Source organism: Ammospiza caudacuta, chromosome 7 (assembly GCF_027887145.1).
Source record: "Ammospiza caudacuta isolate bAmmCau1 chromosome 7, bAmmCau1.pri, whole genome shotgun sequence".
NCBI classification, from domain to species: domain Eukaryota; kingdom Metazoa; phylum Chordata; class Aves; order Passeriformes; family Passerellidae; genus Ammospiza; species Ammospiza caudacuta.
The window spans coordinates 47,031,200-47,053,795 of NC_080599.1; the positions used below are offsets into that span (position 1 = coordinate 47,031,200).

At 47.7% G+C, this 22,596-nt stretch overlaps 1 protein-coding gene across 3 annotated transcripts in view; it reads right to left on the minus strand.

Annotated features, from left to right (window-relative positions):
• The window catches only part of JAK1 (Janus kinase 1), a 56,477-nt gene extending 46,971 nt beyond the window's left edge, over positions 1-9,506 (minus strand). For all 3 annotated transcript variants that reach the window (XR_009274944.1, XR_009274945.1, XM_058808973.1), the window contains exon 1: positions 9,339-9,506. The gene's annotated coding sequence lies outside the window, so the exon portion shown is untranslated. The remainder of the gene's footprint in view (positions 1-9,338) is intronic.
• Positions 9,507-22,596: the final 13,090 nt, after the last annotated feature.

Consider the following 22,596-nt stretch of genomic DNA (forward strand, 5'->3'; position numbering starts at 1 on the left):
GGGCAAGGGAAGAATTCCAGATATTCCAGGAACAGCCGTTCCTTGCTGGTTATCAATAGGACTGAGACACACACATTTAATCTGGAAATAAATCAAATTGTAAGTTAAAAATGGATGTCTGAGGTGTTAATTGTATTAAAAATTATTTATTACTACAGTGCTGCATGAAAGATGTTCCAGCCTCTTAATGACAGGACTGGTGTACTAAGTATTTATTTTCTTAAGCATAAAATGACATTTTGTCTTATTAAAAGCACATCCTGATTAAATCACCATTTTTCTCTTCCTAAAACCAGAGTCTTTGACTGAGAACAAGACCAAGCTACAAAGTGAAAGAGGAAAGAACACAGTTATTGCATAATTAATTGTTCTGACCCCCACATTACTCGTGCTCACAGATAAAAACCCATCCTGGTTTATATTTTTAGGTTCCAGCTCCAGGAAACAATCAGGACCAAATGCAAATCAAAGCAGGAAAACAAACCTGAGCTGGGAGCAGAAAATGATGTGAGGCTCAAAAGGAAAACTCCAACTGAGCCAACTCCACAGCACAATTCTGGGCCACCAGTCCTGCTGAAGAGCCCCCAAAAAGGAACTTTTCCCTCCTATCCCCATTTTCTAGCTCACCCTTGACTCTGGGCGAGGCTGAGACTGATGGGGGGAAAAGGGAATTACCCAATTTTGGCCCATTTTATAATGGGATGCTCATGGAGCAGAGTCCTGGCCTAAACCCCATCCTTGAGAGTCTGAGTCTAAACTAAATGCTAAGAAAATAAGCTACGCTAACACAGAGAGATAACACACAAAGCTGCTCCCGAAGCCTTTGTGTGGGGCTTAACAAATTTGTTAACATTTGTGTTTCAGGCTGTGCCCTCCCAGCGAGTACAGACATGCAGAGAAGTTTTATGGGGTTTATAGGTACACAAAAGTGTGTATTTGTTCAGAAGATAGGGATCATGATGTCAGTTCTCCCTGCTAATTAACCACTGCCAACTTTCCCTGTCTCTGGAACTGAGCAACAGCAGGGTTTAATAAATAAATATCCTGAGACAGCCTGGGAAAGCTGCTCAATTCCACTAATTTAGAAAACTTCTAAACCATACTGAAGAGAGATTTTTTAAATTAAAGCATAACTTGGTGATTAGAACACCCCTAAAACATTTCTAAAATTGCTGTGGCTGTGAGCAGATGTACAAGAGCCTGGAGAAGGCGTCACTGCTCTATCAGTGGTGGCTATCAGTGTTTATTGGGAAAAAAGGGATTGTGCCAGGCAGCAGAGCAGGGATGGGACATTCTGAGGGACCCTGTGCACTCCTGCCAGCTGGCCTGCCCTAAATGCACAACTGCTGCACATTAAAGAGCTCCCAAAAGCTCAGCTGAAACAGGCAGGAAATCTTTTCCCTGGAAAAAGTTGTGGTTTGAACAAAAACCTTTGCAATATCAGCAAAACTATCAGGAAGAGTGGTTTGCACCTCAGCTGTACTTCCAAGGCTGAACTTGCCACAAAGCTTGGAGAAATCCAGTTTTTATGTAATAATTTCAGTGACAGGCACAGTGTGTGCAAAGCTGAGATTTCGCAGAAGCCAGGGGCCAAAAGGGAGCAGCAGAGTGGGCACACAAACAAGCCCAGCAATTTCACTGCTAATTAAACTCCATCAAGCTGTTGAGTAACAAGGACTCAGCAGCCTGAACAAGTCCTGAGGAGTTTGTTCAGCAAAGCATGAAACAAAATCAAGGAGGGGTCATGTCAAGAGTGAAGGTGAGGCAGAATACAGATTTATAGGCTGACAGGTCCTGCCTTGATCAAATAAAATTAATATTTACATAAAAGTCATATCACATGAAATAGAAAATGAAAATAAATTTGTCTAAAATGAATATAAATTCATCTAAAATAAATATGAAATTAATATAAAATTCTGATTTAAATTATAAGATTAAAATATACAATTTAAAAATACATAAAATTAATATACAGAGAGAGAGTTGGTGGTGCTATAGGAAAGGGAAATAAAGCACAGACACAGCAGCAGGCCCAGGCTATAGTGCACGTGTGGGGAGAACAATTCAGTGAAAAATTCAGTGCCTGATGGAGCTAAACTGCTCCACCTCAGCTCAGCTTGCTGTTCCTCATACAGGATTCTGCCAAGTGCTACAGAAATGAGGAGAAACCTTCTGCAACTCCAAGGATGCCCCAGAGCAGCTCTGCTGCCCCCCCACACACCATGAGCCAAGGAAAATCTGGGGGTTTTTTTCACTTAATTCAACAGCAAACTCCAAAGAACACAGAGTGATTAAACCTGGAGGTGCTGATGCCTTGTGCAGGCTGTCCCAGAGCAGAGTCCCAGAATAAAGCAGGGATTTATTGCAAGGATCTCCTCCATGGACCCACCTTGGGCAGCACCAGAGCCCAGCCACGGCTGCACCCAAGATGAACCAAAATGGCCCCAAAATGCACGAGCGGGCACGGGCTCTGTCCCTGGGATCAGCTCTGCTCCATTTGCACCTTGCAGTTCATTGTCCCATTCCAGCTTTAGCCCCTGCAGTCCCACCCTGCTTGTTTTTCTCTCTCCAGCCCACGGGGTTTGTGCTCCGGGGCTGAGATTTGGGTCATTTGTCCTTGGTGCCCAGCTGGAGCAGGAATTGTTTTGTGTCCCTGCTCTGTGCACAGAGCTCAGCATCCCTGAATGTGAACCCAGCCCCACACACTAAAGCAGCACAGAGTGTGAAAATAGAAAAGCTGAACCTGAGGCATCAGCAGCACACTCTAAGTGCAAGGTAAACAGCAGTCAATCCCAGCACGGGTGAAGAGCTGATCTCACAGCCCAGTTAATCTGATCAGCACCTCGGCTCTGAGGTGTCTGAGGCTGCGCTGGCACGGGGTGAGCAGGATTTAAACGGTGCCTTTTCAAGCCAAGCCTGTTTGCTGATGTATCTTGGTGATGTATCTGGAGCCTGGCTGAGCTGTCAGTCACATGTGCAGGAAGCTGAAAGCACTGTAGAAGCCACAGGGTTGTTGTTTTTTTTTAACTTGGCAGAAGATAGCTGTTCTTTGGTTAAAATGCAGCTCTGAGCCAGCCATCCCTACTTGTCCTTTCATTCGACATCCAAACCAAACCCAGGCCCTCCTCTGTTAACCAACCCCACAAGTACAAGAAAGTTGTTCAAGGCCATGAATTCCTCCCATAACAACTGCTGGTGTAGAACAAGGCAAGTTGATTTTTTCCACTTGGTAAAACAAAGGTTTCCAGGGGAGAATTCCAGCTACAAAGCTCTGCCAGCAATTTGCATCTCCATGGGATGCATCCATCAGGGTTTGCTCTGTATCGCCAAGAAACAACCCCCAAGTTCCCCTCAGGACAGTGAGCACAATTGGCAATGAATTGCTATGATCCCACCAAAAATCAGGGATCACACGGGTTCCTTGTCTCTGACCATTCTAGATGAGCTCTGGGCTATTCCTTGTCTCCAGAGCCTGGAGTTATTAAGAGACTCCTACAAATCAATACCTAAGTCAAATAAAAGACATTTAAGCCAAGCCCTGAGGTTTCTAACAGAAATTTCCAAGGTTATAACTCCATTTCAGAAGCACCTGGTGCCCATTACAACCTGCAGAGCCCAAAGAGACTTTTCCACCAGGAACACTGGAAGGCAGCAAGTGCTAAATCTGGGAATTGCAGCTTCATTACCAAAGTCAAATGCACCTTTCTCTTCCTTCAGCATCAAAAACAAGAAAGAAAGGTAGAAGAAAAAAATACATCATTTAATATAAATGCAACACAGATCAAGAGCAGGAAAGAGCAAAGTGGCATAATGAATTTGTAATCCTTTTTTTTCTCAGAGGGAGGGTAATTCCTGTAGCACAGAGTGACAGAGCTGTCAAAGGTGACAACACACAAAGGTGTGATACACACAGCTCAGGCTCCCTGACCTCTGGTGCTTGATGAACTTTTAAACTCTCAGCCCCAGCAATTTCAAAATTATTGGTGCCTGCTTTGCTGTACTTTGAGGAAAAGTGAAATACAGAAGTGTCCAGGAAGTGAAAGGTTATTTCTTGTGCATCCTCAGTAAACACGAAACACCGAGTGCACAAGAACACATCACACAAAGTGACCTGCAAATGCCACCTTGCAGCTGCATCTTGGATTTTGAATTCAAAACCCCAGCACCGAGGGCAGCCACCCCTTTTTTCCATGCAGGAGGCTGCCAGCTTGAGATAAAAGGTGAGAGTTTGAGATCCTGGGGAGTAAAAAACCAACCCATGCAAAACAGATTTAAATACTAAAGACTGAGCCTAATGCAGTACTTAAGGTGGTACCTTTAATTCTTTTTTTTCCCCTTAAACATGTGATGCTTTACAACTAATTTATCTCCACGAAAAGATAAAAATCAAACAGAACAAGGCACAGAAATATAAAAAGCTGCTTTGCATTTGTTATCATACTTTAGTAAAATGCAGAGGAGAGCAGAGCCAGGTATTTATGGATGGCAAGCACCAGGAAGTCATTTAGACTCACCAAGGGCCAAGGCTTTAAGGCTTGTTTTGTTTATTGTATCTCTCCGTGCTGCTGGTGGCTCAAAACGAACATAAAAGTCATCTCTGCCAAATTGATTTCCTGAAAATCTGAGTCCATACACAAACAAATTGTGCTCCCCCTCCTCCCTCCTGTCCCAGTCATGGAACGAGCACTGTCTGCTCCATTTTCCTTACCTAAAAAAAAGTGGAAGGTTTAGATCTGTCCTTTTCCTGACAAACAAGGTGTCGAGGGCTTTCCCCAGATTTCCTAAGCTGAACAACAATTTTTTCCTGTTCCAAATGGTATCAGTCAATACTAGCTCAGTGCCAGCTCCCAGCCAGGAAAATGGTCTCAAAGATCTGAAGACCAATAAACTCATTTTGAGAGAATATGTACTACGTTAAAGGGTTATTATTAGGAGTATCTCTAATACAATTTAATATTTCAATATCCTGCTAAACTCCAGCTGGGCCCCCTGATGAGCAAGACAAATTCCATTCAGTCCTGGAATAGCTGGAAGAGACAGGAAACACTCAAGGAACAATCTAAACAGCACTTGGAGTCCAAAACTGCTACAAGTTTGAACTATATTCATATTCCGGGGCTTCAACAAGCCAAAGCCCCTCTCAGATCCATTCTATAAACATGGGAGGAACGTGCAAATTCCCTTTAGGAGTTTTCTCCTGGAAGGAGGAAGAGCAATTGTCAGATTTTTTGTTCAAAAAGAATTATGCCTTTGGGAAGTGGGGCCAAACTCTTGACTCACAGAAAATCCCACACAATTCAAAATTCAGAGAATACTGCATTAAACACTGGATTAATTCCCTTTATTAGCACAGCCTCCCTTATGCAGCAGACATGCTTCAAAGGAGTAGCAGTAAGATCTATCATAAAGCAAAGCTACCAGAGAAATGGATTAATGACAGCTGAGTTTCCCAAAGCAAATCCCCTTGTAAAGGCTCCTTCTTGCTATTTCCAGAAAACTGCACCAGATCCAAACAGGACCAACAGCAACAACAAACCATTTCAATTTCACCATTTTCCTACTCTCTGCTTATTTCCACCTTACTCTGCAGCTTGGTTCCTCCTCATATAAAAACTCATTTTTTAATTCCCTCAGGTTTTCGCCACTACCTTTCTCCACAGTTCAGGATAATGCATAAATCCACTGCTTTTCCCTCAGCTTCCAGCTCTTTTCCTTTATTTCCTAAATGACCTTTTACAACCCAGAGGGAGGAGAAGGAAACCTAAACTAAGTTAAACAGAATAATTTAATGTGCCAGCAGTTTCAAGGCATTACCATGATCCCATCACACACGTTAACATCACTGTTATCAAACCGCCCACACTGTGCAAAAGGCATTATTGATTTGCAGAGTAAGTGCTCCAGACTTTACTTTTCCATGTGGAGGCTGCTCTCCCAGTTTCCTGTAGCTCAATTTTTCTGTCAGTTATGCAACTTACGTTACATTTATATAACTAGCTCAAGGAAAAAAAAAAAAAAAAAAAACAATAATTACTCCAGCCAGCAAAACTATTTGCAGTTTTATAAAGCCCTTCAGCATGAAGAAAATGGTCATGGCATGTTCCTTAAAAATCCACCTGCCTGCAACAGGCCAGGACATTCAAACCACTAAATTATACTTCCTCCTCTCCACTTTCAGTCAAGAGAAACTTGCAGCCATTTTGCCCAAGAAAACCATCAGCAACTTCTTCTTCCCGCAGTTTTCTGCACTGATTCAGTTTTTTGGAAGGATCCATATGAAATGAATCCTGGATGGGAGCCCCCAAGTGCTGCTAAAGAAATCAAATGAGAGAAGAACCCCGCCTTCATCTGTCACTTCTGCACAGAAGCTACAGCAAGAGATGGAAGCGGCAACTGAGCTGCCAAAACCCCAAAATGCTGATTTTTTTTAAAGCTCCACTTTCCTTCTTGATGAGGCTGAAGCATTTCTGTCTCACCCTGCCAGCAAAACCGAGCTGCATCAGGCCATGAAAAGTGTTATTGCAGGCAGGCTCTCAGCATTAACTGCCTGAATTACGTGCTTGAACTGTAAAAGCCATTTTCTATCAATTTAGCAAGTGTTTGCCATCACCAATACCTGAAATCTAATTGCATATTAAGTGCTTCAAAGGTCTGGAGCAACTCTGAGTGTGTTTACAGGAATAATGCCTGAATTGCAACCTGTCAGCCAGGCTGAAAGAGAACAACGTGGATATCGCCAGTTTTCCACCCAGAAGAAAACACTTTATCATTTTTAATTGCTGCTGGACACCAGACAAACCAGGAACCGAGCCCCAGCTCGATGTTCCCTCCACAATCTGGCTTTTCTCCTTCTTGGGTCAGAAATCCTCCCAAGAACCCTTTTCACACCTCGATAAAAGCAGTCCTAAGGGTTTGCTGTTATGTGTGAAAGCTTTGGTCTCTCCAAACAATGCAAACACCTTTGTCTGTAAGGAATCAGAGCAGCTCTTTCTGCTGTGATTCACACCCAACACAAGGATTATCCATCTGGCTGCTGGATTCTGGAGCTCCCTTCCTCATTTCGAGCCTCTTCCTCAAGCCAGATCAGGCATCAGAAGGTGCCAAGGAAAGTTCAGGTGAAGAAAAATGTTTGTTTCAACTCCAAATCCAGGGAGCAGGGGGAAAGGGATGAGGCCGGCACGATGCTACCTGTGAAAATAGAATTTTTTCCCCCTCCACACAAAAAAGGGAAGCTGATTTCTCTGAATTGTCTTTATTTGCAAGACTAAACAACTAAAGAAATGTCCATCTAAACTTCTTCAATTTATACCACTTGTAAGAACCCTGCCTTACTTCCAGCCATGAAGAGGTCAGGCAAAAGAATAAAACTAACTTGAAATTGCAGACTCTGTTTGACCGAGGGGAAAATGAGTTTAAAAGGAATATTGATTTTACCCCCTGAGTGACTGTTCAGGTGCACTTCAACTTTTTGCTTTGCAGCTGATACATGTCGGCTTTTCAAAGTTTTTCCATTAAATATTCCTGATTTTTTTAAAAATTAAAATCATTGAAGAGACAACTTGAACAGACAGAAACAGCTCAACATTTAGAGAAGTTACCTCTAAGAAAAAAGCCACTTTGCAATTAATTCTGAACTAACTGTGCAGTGCACAGCCCTTCAGAAGTTCACAAGCTTAAAGATCGTTCCTGTTTTGTGTTTATATTCTATTGCTTTGTGTTTATATTCTATAGCACATTCCATTATATCCTAAGTTTAGAGCCACTCCCCGTGGTTTTTTACAAGCTTTTTCACATCACCTTTCCCAAAGGGCAGAGCCATGCTGCGCCACCAGGCCTTGGGACAGCTTGCAGACACTGTGACACTCAGATCAGTAACATATTTAACAAGTGAATCACCAAAAATGTACTGACAAAAACATTTGTAGCATCTGCCTACGATGACAAACTTGAACATCTCAAGCCTGGCGGGTTTGTGGCTCAGCCTGAGCTGGCCCCGCATTTCAAAGCACCTGTGTTGCTATCACCTAACACAGACCCAGATCAAGGTGCAACTTCCTGTGTGTTTTAAAAACAAGTGCAGGAGGAAATGCCTCCCAGTCCCCTTATAAGGGCAAAACTGAACTTGATAGCGAGCTGCAGCACCCGAATAAAGCAGCACCCAAAGAAATCCACTCCGCTCGGGAATAAATGTGCAGGAATCTTCCCCGAGCAAAGTTGGGTTCTTTGGAGTTCAGTTTAAACACTGACACGGCTTGGAGTTATTTCCATCTGCCTCCCCCAATAAATGAATCACAAAATAAAACAAATCCCGAAGTTTTCTTGCATTTAGCATTCTAGACATGCCTCAAATTATGACTTCTCATTGCTAATCCCTTGGAACAGACAGTGCATCCTCCTCAGCACAGGGCCTGTTTAAACAGAGCTGGATCCATCCTCTCCTGACACACTGAGCTGTCCTTCTACCCTCAATCTGCATTATTAGCAGCAGCCTTGATGTGCTTCAGATTTATTCTGGTTCTCCTCTCCTCCTTCATGGGTTTTAAAAGTCCCAATTCAACACGGTTACAGAACCATAGATTGGTTCGGGTTAAAGAGACCTTAAAGATCGATTTAGCTCCGACTCGCAGCCATCATCCAACACAGCAATTACTCTGTCACACACACACAGAGCAGAATTCTGGTTTAGGCATCTGCAGAAGGTGCAGAGCCGGCACACCTTGCCGGGCTCCCTGCTCCTCATCCCTGCGCGTCCTTTGGGGTGATGGATGCAGCCACGGCTGGGAAGGAGGGAAGGGGCAGAGGGGTGGCAGATGCCCCCAAGTGTCCCTGTGCACAGAGAAACAGCCGCCGGACAGACAGCCGGACACCATCAGCTGCCCGGCAGTGGAAGGCAGGCATGTCCCCGGCACAGAGAGCTCACGGTCAGGGCTCACCCGGGGCTCCCAACTCCTCCACACCCACCGGCGGCCACAACCGGAGCAGTTTCACTGCTGTTCCCCCTGCCGCCGGCCCGGGGCCGAAACGCGGCTCTGACAGCCGTGCCTGAGCGGCACCAGAGCACCAGGGGCACCTCCATCGGCACCCTCTGGGACACAGGGGACCCGGCGGCCCCGCTCCCTCTGGGACACAGGGGACCCGGCGGTTCCTCACGGGCACCGGCCCCTCTGGGCTCAGGGCCCGCAGCCGCTCCGCAGCCCGGGCGCGCCCGCCGGGAGAAGCCCACGCCGCCCCCGCTCCGCTCCGCTCCCCGGGAAAGGCGCCCGCCGCCCGCTCCGCCCTCCCCGGTCCCCCCAGGCCGGCCCGGGGCCGCGGCAGCCCTGGCTGGTTCCACTCACCGCTGCCGTGGCGCTCGGCGGGACGGGGCGGCGCGGCCCCGCAGGGCCGGGAGCGGCTCAGTGCAGGCCGGGCCGAGCCGGGCCGGGCGGTGCGGTGCGGACAGCCCGGGCCGGGAGCGGCTCAGCCCGGGGACGGCCCGCGGCGCTCGGCGGCGGAGAGCGGAGGGCGGCGGTCCCGGCACGGCGGCGGACGCGCACGGAGCATGCGCGGGGCCGGGCCCGCCCCGGGGAGGTGCCTGGGCCCGGCTGAGGCACCGCGGGACGGAGCGGAGCGGGCCGGGGCGGGAACGCTCCGTGTGTGGGAGCGGCCCCTGTGTGGGAGCGGCCCCTTGCAGCCCGAGCCGTACGAGCGTTCTGTGGTTACCGCTCGGACAGTGCCGCAGCTGCAGGTTCTTCCCCACCCCAGCGCCGAGGCTGCGGCTGTCACCTCTGCAGATGCCCAGAGTTTGTCACGGGGCTGTTTGAGCTAGAGAATTACGGAATCACAGAATCATTGAGCTGGGAAAAGCCCTCCAAAGTCACCGAGCCCAACCAGTGACCCGGCCCAGAGCGCTGAGTGCCACGTCCAGAGATGGGCACTCCAAAGCTCCTTGCACAGCCCCTGCCGAGGCCTGAGCACCCTTTCCATGGAGAAATCCCTGCTGCTGTCCAATCTAAACCAGCCCTGGCACAGTTTACGACCACGTCTTCTTGTCCTATTGCTGCTTACAGAAAAATCCACCCCTCACCTGGCTACAAGCTCCTGTCAGGTGTGTGTGGATCATCTTTTACAAACCCACAACCTTGTTTCCATTCTCACGCCGATGCGAGCGAGGCAGTGTAAACAACTCACTGAAATGGGGAGATGCTCACAATCCTCCCGTCTGCACAGAAAAGAAACTGTTTTTTTCACTGCGGTTTCAAACTCTTGTCAAAGTCACAGGAAACAGCACAAGTGGAAGGAAAACGCGTAAGAAAATGATTCAGTTCAACGAAATCATTCGCCCCTGCTTCCCACACATCACACGTATCTGGCATTTTCTTCTGAGAGAAATCCGCTGCTGCCTTTTGGGGGAATTGTCCTGAAAGATTAATAGGTCATTAGAAAACCCATTCTGATAAATATTTCCCGTCGGTGTAACTCAGACTGAGCACACCGACACCATTTTATCAAGGCTTTCTGGCGTGTGGCAGCACCAGGTGTGAAAGGCCCCTCGCTGTTCTGAGGTGTTTACACACACACCTCTGCAGCTGCTCTGCCCCGGCTCGTCCACCTTGCGCCTCAGCAATCCCGAGTTTTGTCCCTTTTCTCCAGGAAATGGAGCTGGGAGCAGCTGGGAGTCAGGTGCTGCTGGCCCGGGAGTGCACATGTCCAGGTGGTTGTAATTTACAAACTGGAGAAATAACACTGATTCCATTTTTCCCGTCTCCTGAGAGGAATCCAGCCAGCCCTGTTTCCACAGCTGTCAGGGAACCAGCAGGGTGGGATTTGGATGATTTTGCACCATGATAACCTTTTTCCTCAGCTACATGGCCACTGGGTCTGGATTAACCATGCGCTGTGGGAAAGCGCTGGAGCCTCAACCTGTTTCCATCACTTTGGTCATCTCAAGAATAGAAAAGAGCCTGAGGCTGGAAGAAGAGAGGTTAAACAATGCAAATCACGGAATCATGGAAGGGTCTGGATTGGAAGGGACATTAAAAATCATCTGATTTCATACCCTGCCACTTTCCACTGTGCCAGGGTGCTCCAAGCCCCATCCAGCCTGGCCATGGGCACTGCCAGGGATCCAGGGACAGCCAGAGCTGCTCTGGGCACCAGTGCCAGGGCCTCACCTCCCTCCCAGGGAAGAATTTTTCCCTAACTATTGCACTTTTTTCTTTTTCTGCTTTGGTCGGGGTCAGGATTAAATGCATAGAGATGCTATTTCATGTTCAGACTCAGATGTTTATTAATTCTTATCTATATTGTAGTCTAATTTGTGACTTCTACAGCAATTCACTGTCAAGCCACAAAATGGCCTCACATTTATCTTTATAAGGTATTTTAAGGAAAAACTACCTAATAAAGAAACGACAAATTATTTTTACTTTTAACCTAATAACTAAACACTCATGATCTGCAATGTGGATTTTTCTATCTAATGACAAAATACCACCTACACTCATGAAGGAGAAGGTGAAGAAGAAGAACCAGCCACCACCTTAAAACTTCCCTCTTGCCTTATATCTATTACTGTACTCTAAAACTTTAAACTCTAATTTCCCACCATGTGATGTTACACACTTCTGTTCAAACTCCACCCCCACAATCCCAGTTCTGTCATTTAATTTTGGAAGCTTCTCCACTGCCTCAGTGTTCTCTTGGGGGTCAGTGCCTGCAGCACAGAAAGTCTGAAATTCTCAGCACCCAGGGTTCCAGCACCTAACATCTAAGATATGTATGGATGTGCCATGGTTCCCAGCACTGACCTCTTCTTGTTACCTTTTCCCCACATTTTACCTGCAGCAGCTGCTTCCAACAATTCTCTTTCCTTCTCACCAGCCCTTTCCATGGCTTTGCCTTGATAAGGATTAAATCATTTTTCTTGGTGGGTTTTCATGCTGAAAACCACCCCAGATCTGCATTATTTGTGCCTTACAGGCACAGCAACTGATGCTGCAAAGGTTCTTAAATCCTGGAGCTGCCCAGCCCAGCCAAGGTTGTGACCAAGGTTTGCATAAGGGGCTTAGCCTGGGGCTGCTCGTGGAGCAGAGCAGCTTTACCTCTGCTCCATCTAAATCCATGCCCAGAGCCCAGGATCATGTCCAGGAATGACCCAAAGGCCATGTCCTTCAGCCAGAATTAAATTCACACACCTCACTTTAAAAAATACTGAGCTGCTCTGGCACTTGGATTTCACTGAAATTGTGTGCTCAGTCTCCCAGTCCTGTCTGCTATGTGAGCTTTTGCCTTCTTTTCCTTGATTTTGGTTGTTCTGTGACATGAAACTGGGATGAAATCAATGTGCTTCTAAAAATTCCTCCAAGAACTATGTTAATAACAGGGGGGCATTTCCAGCCTATACCCAAAATTGTCTGTGTTTACCACAACATTCCAGCCTATAGGAAGGATGCAATTTTCTATTAAAACTCTTAAAGTGGTTTTCTCTAAGGAATTAATCATCTGTAATTGTGGCTTTGTTTCTTGCTTAGAAAGAGAACAAGCTTGCAAAGAGCTGCAGAAAAGTAAATAAAGAAAAATAAACCTTTTTTTCCCTCTAAGTACTGGGGTGCAGCAGTGACACATCTGAAGAATTATTTTGTATCTTACATCCTTCTTTATTTTCCAAATTCCAGGATGCACTGATATTCTCCACAAAAAAAAAAAAAAAAAAAAAAAAAAAAAAAAAAAAAAAAAAAGAGGCAAAATAATACAGAGCAGAGGATGAGATCTGACTGTCTTGGTATTTGTGATTTAAAAATTAAACTAAATTCCAACAAATTTCCTCTTGTAGCCTTCTTTAAAGAAGGAATGGGGATAGATACATGGACTATCCCCTCCTTGTCCACTCTGCAGTTTGATTTCAAGCTTCACCTTTCCCTCTGAAATGGGATATTTCCACTTCACTTTAAACAGTTTAAATGTTTTAAAAGCTCTTTTTTTAATGTATTTCAAACTACACTGAGGGGTATACGGTAAAATGCTTTAAATCACTGATGGCATCAGCTTGGGACTGACAGGACTTTTATATAAAGGTGATTTAACATCTCTAAGTGGTTCCAGTTTGTCATTGATTTGCTCCTGGCAGTAGCTCTGGGGCCTGGTTCTCCTCACTCGTATCAGCAAAATTCAGGAGGATGCAATGAGGTCAGAGATGAGTAAAAGGAGATGTAAAATTCCCTAACCTGTAGTAGGATTTGAAAGCATTCTGAGAACAACTCTGTGTCCTCACACGCTTCTGCAGAGCGCTGTGAAAATTAAAAATCATTTTATGAATGACATTTTTGGTTTTCCCCATGCCAGGATGCAAGGCCAGGAGGAGCAGGAGGAGGGGGTCACCCAACCAAACGCTGGGTGCTCCAAAATCCAAAGCACCCTTTCAGGTGGGTTTGTGGGTACCCCTGCCCCCCATCCCCACAGCACACCTCAGAGCCCGTGGGGTGTATAAACAGACAGCCAAGGGCACAAGTTCTTCACATCTGATCTGTCGCTGAATTTATCTTCAGCTTCCTGTGCTCACGGAACATGCGTGAACCCCCGCTGCTGACACGGTTTTCAGAGAGCTCTGCTTGGAAAAGCAAGCCAGAGAATTTATTTTGAGACCCGGGGAAGGTGTGAATTGCTTCCGAGTAATTATCTACTTCTAAACATGGTGCCTAACCCTTCATTTTACAGCTAATCATCTCAGTTTGGGAAGGAGAGCCCCTTCACGTCAGCGGTGCAGGGTCCTTGGCAGAACGGAGATTAGATGTGGTGCTGCCCTGGTTGCCGGGTGCCAGGCGGGCTGCGGGGGATTTCCTGGGCAGGCTGCAGCAGTGCCAGAGCCGTGGGTGGGAGGTGGAACAGGAGCTCAATTCCCGCTTTCCTGGCCGGGGGGATGAGTTCACTCCCTTTGCTCCCGGCTGGGGATGCGAAGGTGCTGCTGCCGTGTCCCAGCCCTGCAGCAGGCGTGGTCGTGTCGCTGCTTGCCTTCACTGACTGCTTTTCCCGTTGCCATCTCTCTGCTTCTTCATTGTTCTTACCCCAAACCAACAGTTTTATTTTCATTTTCTCCCCAGATTTCTCTGTTGAAAAATATCCCTTCTGCTGCCTCGCTGGGAAGCAGAAACTGGGTTTGTGTAGAGTTCTGGAGCAGCTGCAGAGGAGGAAGATGGTGATGGTGGCCAGCTCCAAACCCCACTTCTGGCTCCCCGTCCCCTGAACTCCGACTCATTCCACCAGCACGTTTTTATTGTGCTTCAAGCAGATGAATAAAATACATCAAGACAAATCAATAGTGCCCAGAAGCTCAAATGCATTTTCTTGAGCTCATCCACTTCCCAGCACAGCCCTTTCCAGAAGGATGAGCTTGCTGCTGGCACAGCTCACAGGTACCCACTTGTGCCTGGCTGCCTGCCAGCCACACCACTGGGGCTAGACAATGCTGCTCTCATGGACTGGCTCCACATCCACGGGGATATTTATGGATATATATGAAGATTTTTTTTCTGGGAGAGATATATATATATATATATCCCAGAAAAAGTTGTATGTGCAACAGCTGGGTTTTATAAGGGCAAGTTTGGAAATGGAGTGTGCTGGTGGGGAGGCACAAAGCACAGCAGTGACCTCAACCTGAGCAATAATTAAATATTTTCAGATGGGAAATGTCACGTTTGTCACCAAAATGATCCAATATTGATCGTGTCCCTCTCTGTCCACACAGCCCAGAGTTTGTGCACCTGGTTGAGGCATTTCTCAGGTCATGCCCAGCACTGTCCAGGTTTCCTGTCCCATTCAGGGGCACACACATGACACAGAGCACGTAGCATTCCTAAAATCTTTAATGCCTGGACAAATTCCAAAGCTCACTCTGCTACTGCTGTTTTCCTCATGTGTACTTTAGGAAATGACAATTCCTCACTCTGGGTTAAAAAGCAGCATTTTGAGGTGGGGTTTACATATTCTCCCTTCCTCTGTCATAAAGAGATTGGGAATTAAGGTTGTGTTTCCAGGAGGGGTGTTGTTCATAATGGCACAGAGGGTTCAGAAATCCAGGCAGGATGGCGAACAAGCTCCAGATCTGGAGGAAAGTGGAGGTTTTTGCCATTAAGGATGAGCTGAGTGCCCCAGTCCAGCTGTGCCGGTTGAATGGAGTCAGCAGGACCACATGGCTGCTGTGGGAAGGGAAAAAAGAGAGAGTCAGAGTCAGTCACCTTAGAGAAATGTGATGTTCTGGCTGGTCTCTGTCACCCTGGGTGGCCTTTAAATGGCACAGTCCACATTAAGAGGAGAATTGTCACAGTGCATTTGAATATGGTTTCTAACCTGCTGAGAACATCCAGATTGCAACACAAAGTCTGGTGGAAATAGCTGAAGTTCCCATTCCAGTCCAGGAAAGCCATGGAGGTGAGGAGCAGTGCAGGAATTTTCTCCCATCTCTCTCTTTTCTTCATTTCCTCCTATATTTCAGGCAGCTGTTTTAAAGGCTGTGACATTTCATTTAACTTAGCTGAGTTCAAGAGGTGAAGGGAGAAGTCCACAGTCTAAGAAGGAGCTCAACAAACCCTGTTCCTCTGATAATTTTCAGATAAAACTGCTGTGAGTTTTCCTTTAATGGGGCTGCACACAACTGCAGAAGCTTGGCACATTTACATCCAAAATTAATTAGGCTTCATTAGCAATAAATAGGTGGAAATTTTCATTTTCAGAGTCCCCTGGATCCATTTCAAACCAGGATGCAGGAGATGGGGATGTTCTACACAGGGAGGAGATTTTGCCCAACGACGTGATGATGTTATCACTCTGGGAATGTGAGCACACAGAACACGCCAAACCAGGCACATCCTCGTGGAGCTTCTCACATTGTCTCTGTGATTTGTGTCCATCTCATCCAGCACAGCCTGTGCTTCTGTGGGAGAGGGGTTAACTCATCCACTTCCCTCTGGAAGATGCTGCTCCAACACTGACACTTTTGTGTGTTATCATCAAGTCATGCTGTATTTAGAATAAGCTGCAGGTGAGACTCCCATCATGGAAAGCAGCTTTCCCTGTTCCAATTAAACCACTGATTAAACCACTGACCCCCCCTGCTCCTCTACCAGCCCATTCTCCAGGGCTCTTTGCCACCACCAGAGCCACCCTGCCTGTGCTGGTGCTGCCCTTGTGTGAGCAGCCCTGGACTCATGGCCTTGGACTTCCCAGCACCCTCAGCCCCAGGCTGGTCCAGGCAGCAGGGATGAGAGCCCTGGATGGGTCCTGGCTGCCTGGAGGGGGTCCTCAGCTCCATTCTCCATCCACACCTCCAGCAGGAATCATTTGCTCTCTGCCAGTCTTATTTTTAGGCAGGAGGAATCTGAGGCTTGTGCAAATGTTGAAACACACGTCTCTGCTGAATAATTCAGTGTGCTCTGCCTGCTCCTGGAGTTCATTCAAAGGGAGGGCAGTCCACAGAGCTCTGACATTCACTGTGGACAGGAGGTGCCAGAGGGAGCACCAACAACTCCCTGCCCTCTCCAGCCCTCCTGCCCCAGCTCTGGGCTCTCCTGGCACTGCTGTCCAGCACCTAATCTGAGCAAATTTGCCTTAATTTCAGGTGGCCCTGTGTGGCACAGAGCTGTGGGTGAGGCTGTGTCCTGAGCTGTGGGTGAGGCTGCAGTACCTGACTTAAGGAGGTCCAAGGAAAAACCTGAGCAGCTTTAAATTTTTCTCCATTTTCTGCTCTGGTTGAAAGAGGCTTTTTCCAGGGGCAGATGCACATCCCTGTCCATCATAAACCCCACAGTGCAGCTCTCAGCCTCTTGAAGTCAAAGGGGAACCTGAGATTTGAATTTTAATTTCACCTATAAACTGAAGCACACCTGGGAGCCAAACCCTTTGGAGCAGAGGGGTCTTTCCTCTGGTTCCACCCCTCCCAGAAAAATTAGAACATTTGCCCAAGATCAATTAAAGACCTTGTATAAGAGTATATTAATCCACATGTGGGTCTGTGCAGCTCTCCTGCTCCTGTGAAATGCTATGAAGAGCAAATTATGTACCAAACTCTGCAATCTTGGCTTGCTCATCTGCCCAAATGCAGCAATTACAGCAGTAACTGACACTGCACCACACTGGAACACTCAGCTCCTGCTGAGTACTTTTGTCCCTGAGCAGCCATCACATAAAGTCACAGTTTTCCTTGGTGAATCAAGCTAATGACAAAATGCAGGGTTTCCATATGACCCAACAACTCAGCAAGCAGCTGTTTCCAAAATGTGAGATACAGGCAGAACTATCTCATGGAGAAAGGAGAAGGGATGGTGTCACCCTCTGCTCACACACTGCTTTTCCCAGTTCCAGGGGAAAACAGGACAGTACAGACTCCAGCAGAGTTCATTGCACATTGTGCAGCATCTCCAGGCTCACACTGAGGATTTCCTTAATCAGACATAAACTCAAGTTGCTTTCTGGTACATCTAATATTTGCATGGGGACATTGTAAGTAGGCGTCTCGGTTTGCAAAGATGTTTAATCACGAAGGTCTGGGTTAGAGTTCAAGTTCAAGTGTCTGCACTAAGCTGGAGAAGGTCTAAATAAGCAGCAACTGAAACAGTCTGACTCATGCAGGGCACTGCTGGACTTTGAATGGCTGAGTGCTTAAAGCTCTGTTGGGAACAATTTTTATTTTAGTCCAATAGCAACAGAAGGTACATTTGGAGGGGGAAAAGGCATTTTGGGGGAAGGCAACATCTTCATCTGGTTTCAAGGGCTGCAGACAGGGGACGCCTTTAATCCTGCTGCTGTCAGAAGGGCCAGGCTGCTCCAAGCAGCAGCTGCCACCCTTAAAAGGCTGAGCTGGGGCTGGGAGCCAGAAGCAAAGCAGCCATTCCAGTGTGCAGCCTCACAGCCCTGAGGAGACATCCCAGGAGCAGAAATGCTCCTCTCCCCATGTGGAACGTGGGTGGGAAGGCAGCAGAGTCCAGACAGGAAAAGGGACTTTCCTGATGCAAGAGCCTGAGAACTGCTGGGTGAGAACAGACCCATCTGGAATGGCAGCTGAGACACAGCACCAGGAACTGCCCTGCCTTGGGATCAGTCCCAGAAATCACAGAGAGAGAGAGGGGATGGGCCTTGTTTCTGTACCCCTGGATGCAGGTTGTTTGTGTCTTGCTTCAACACGTTGGTAGGAGGAAGTGCTCCAGTGGCAAAAGAAACTCTGAGAGTTGCATTGTTCACGTGCAGCAATGTTTGGACAGCAAACCCACCAGTCTGTCCCATTCCCATATCAGTAGGAAGCTACAGGAAAAAGAGATGGACTCTCTGCCCACTGTGCCAGAGAGGGAGATAAATTCAAGTGAATGTGACTGGAGAGGGGCTGCTCTGAGGCACAGGCTCAGTTCCTGTGCCATGGCAGAGCTGAGGCTGCGCCTGTTGTGACAGGAAATGAGAGGCACCAGTCACTGGGGCAGGCTGTGCAGCCCCACAGGAGTGTCCCACACACAGCTCTGCTGCACGTCCCTAAAAACAGCACAGGTTGGTCATTAACCTCAAACCTGAGCCATGGCCAGGCAGGTGAGCAACTGTACTCCTTGGATCTGATCCAAAACGAACCTTGGATCTGCCTTTGAGCATTCATCTTGCTTTCTGTGGGCAGGAAAGGACTTGATGGTTTCCACAGGGAGTCACCAGGCTGTTCCTATCAGGGAGCACCTGGAGCTGTGCCTGGGGCAGCACCACGAGCACCTGGCTGGATGCACTGCCTTTCTGCCAGGAAAGGGATTGCACATTCTCTGAGCACCTGAAATGGTAAAGAGAGAGCCCTGGGCAGCTTTCAAACGCTCCCATGGCCAGGATTCCCCAGCTCCTCCCTCTCCTGCCCATCCTGGAATGCTGGTGGCACAGGAAGGAGCAGCACAGCAGTGCTGTGGGACAGCCAGCAGAGATGAGCACTGCTCCTTTCTGGGATAAGCACATTCCTGCCTGGAAGAGGTGCCTGTAACCTTCGGAAAGTGGAAGCTGACGGTTGACTCTGCTCAGATTTTAATCCAGAATTTAAACTCTTGGTAGCAGGATGTCTTTTTTCATTGTTTGCAGTTTCTGGTGAGACAGAGCCCTCCTCCAGAAGCAGCCTCGAGCCTCTGTCCCAGCACCAGTAAGAATTTCCCCCCTTTAAGTGACACAGGCTGGCAAAACGTTCCATGGTGGCTGCACAGCCCTGACCCCACCAGGCTGGCCCCAAAAACTTCCAGTGAGCAGCAGGGAAATGAAAAACCATCTTTTTACCATCTTGGGGCTAATCCCTGTCCTGTCCCCCGAGCAGCAGGGAAGCACAGGGCAAAGCCCTGCTGGACAAGAATTATCCAGCCCAGAAAGAATTTCTAAACACCACTGGGTCAATGACCACGCCGAATGTCAGGATGGAGAGTAAATAGTGACCTCTGCAAAGTGCTGCATCAGCCTCGGCAGCCTCAATGCCACCAGCTCCTCGGGGAAGGGCAGGAATCTGGGAAACGGGCACTGCACCGACATTCCTGCAGCTTTCCGGTTACTTTATGCAAAAATCTTGGGATTTCACAGTCCCACCACAAGCCGGCCCGCGGGGCCCCTCTGCTGTCGGGTCCCAGCACTGCAGAGTTAACTCACACGGCACAAAGATCAGCACAGGCCCCCTGAAAACCGCCTCATTTCCAGGGATTTTGATGACATCGCTGTAAAAACGACCCAGGAAATTCAGTCTCCCACTCACAGAGCAGAGAAGCCCCGAGGAAACCCTGCAAGGGGCTGTCCCCGATCCACCAGTAACTCACTGCTGGGAAGAACCCATTTCCCACCTCTAATTCCCACGTAGAGACCTCTGAGTTACAGTAACCAGCCAAGATTGTGGTATCTTAACAAAAAAAAAAATATTAAAAAGTATCTTTAAAGGGCTTCATTTTCTCTATTGCTACAGAATAATTTGTTCTGTTACCAAGTAACCCCCCCGAGGGGCCACTGTGTTATTTAATATCCACCAGGCTGCACAGGACCCTGCTTTGGGAACCATTCCTGACCACTTCCAAAGCACAAGCATTTCTGGAAGCCCTCCCCAGAGGAAACAGCCAATACCGAGGCAGAGTGTGTAATATTTTATTGAACAAATGTGACCTTTATGCCAAGGGCTCCAGGTGAAAGGAGCACACTCCAGTGGAGCAGGACGCCGTGCGTGGTGGCTCTGGTGGCCCCAGGGTGCCGTGAAGCTCAGATGGCTGCCATCCTTCAGTTATCACAGTACTGTACCTTTACAAGAGACAGCATCAGCACTGTGATAACTGAGCCAGGGCAGCCTGGCAGTCATTGGCCCCTCCGTGGCACTGCCGAGTCCTCGGTGTCCTCCTCCCTCAGTGTCCCAAAAACCCCACGTCACCCCTCAGGTGAAAGCCTCAGGAGCCTTAACGCAAGTGGCTTTGCAGCTGAGGTTCACTCCAGGAAATCATCCACATAATTAGTGTTAAATCTTAATGACCACGGCGGCTTCTGAGTGGTTTTAAGCGGCAGCGCCTTGTGGGCAAATCCACCCACGCTGGCTTTAATGGAGAGAGAGCACCCACCCCTGCTCCAGGGGCCAGCCCTTCCTCCCCCTCAAACCCAGGCAGGCAGCAGCTCTTGGCTCGTGCTGCCAGGGCTGGGTGTCAGGAGCAGTGGGGACAGTGGCAGGCAGCCAGGAGAGCGGCTGGAGCCGCTCTGGGACAGCGGGATCACGGCGGGCACGGCCCCGACGGCGGCACCAGCCCCGAGGGTGGCACCGGCACCGTGCCCTGAGCCCGCCACGCTCCTGCTGCCTGCTCTTCCTTCCAGGCATGCCTGGACTGCCCAGCCCAGCCCTCACCCTCCTTGGAGCCTGGCACGTGTGTCTGCACAGGCAGCACGGCCGATCCTGCCGTGCCCACCGCGACTGCAGGCAGCAGCCTCCAGGTGCCCCAGCTGGCATTTTTAGCTCATCAAATCCACATAAAAACATTTGAAATGCACAATCCCACTAATTTGTTAAATTACAAGCTTCCATCAACCTATATTTACTGCCCTCCATTGTTTTTTTTTCCCCTTCCTTAAAAACAGGCACTTCTGAAAAGATCGTGGAACTATTTCTCCACCCACCACTTGGTTGTGCACGTCTGCAACTTTACCCCCTCTTGGCTTTTTTTTTCTTTCCTAAAACCAGGCATTCCTGAAAACATCACAAAATTATTTCTACCACCCCCACGTTGCCTGAGGGAATTGGATACATCAAGTTCTGAAATGACTTTAAGAAAACACAAGGGTTCCATGCTGCCAAAGTTAATGTGTTACTAAGTTTCCAATAAAAGTCCATTTATGATGTTGATGGAGCAGCACAAGGAGCTTCCATGTTTCCACCAGCAGGAAGCAGAAACTCCAAAACTTGTTTGTGTGTTTTTTTTTTTTTTTTTTTTAACACTCTAAATAACTCACCTGGCAAAGAGAAGGTGCTGAGATGTCCCAGAGGCTGTTTTGGGGAGACAAACACAAAACGCTGGGCTGGATCCAGCCGTGAAAACGCTGCCTTACAAGTTTGCAACTCCAGAGGGCAACGGAGAGGCAAACGTGGAATATGGGAGCAGCAGCACGCAGGGGAAAAAAAAAAAAACATTTGCACATTTTAAAACAAACTCCAAACATACATTACATAAAAGGGGGACAGTCAACAGATTATGCAATGCTGACGTCAGGCAGCACAGATGACTTCAGCATGCATCCCCAAATTTGCAGATTTGCCACAGTTTGGGGATTAATCATTAAGGAATTGGCTGTTGCTAGGAAAGCACAACAAAAACTTGCTAAAAATATTAATGGATTCTGTCCGTGCAAGGGTGGGTTTTGAAAAGGAAAGGAGCTGCATGAGCAACGAGCCCTTGGCTCTCACTCCCAGGTGCTCTCACACCACCATTGGTATTCCAGGTGAGGAATCCTACTGATTTCAGCATGGCTTAAGTGTGGGGTAGGGAATTCTACATCTCACAGGCTGAGGTGATGAGAGAAGAATCACTGCTTTGCAATTCAAGCGTGCTTTGATCACTCTATCAGGATTTTACTGCTCCAGCAGTTCCTTATCAGGGTTTTAAAGGGAGAGGGGGAACAATTCCTCCCCAGCACCCTCTGCAACAGCAGCTGCTGGAGTCACACCCGTATTCCAAGGGCTGATGCCATTTTATCTGTAGGAGCCAGCTCTTCCCCCAGTTCAAATACAGTTTGTTGTGTTGCATCACACACACACACACTGATTTTTGCTTTGCTTCAGCCAGACTAAAGCTACACAGACCTGATGCAGAAAGCTCAAGCAGGTTCTCCATTTATCTGGAAAAAAACCCACCTTTTTATAGCAAACCCCACATTAATTTTGGAGTCCAGCATACATTTTTGTTCTTGTTATTGCTAAGGCCCTGCAAATTTCCATACACTTTTTAAAAAACCCCTCCAGTTTCCAGGGTTTGCTGCCAGTTCTCACCTTTGAAACCCGTTTAAGCTGGCCTGGTTGGTTTTTAAATTCCAGTCCCACGTCCAGCCCCTTTGGGGCTGGTGATATTTTTGCAGTTGTTTCATAGGAACCAAAATTCCTTCGGCATC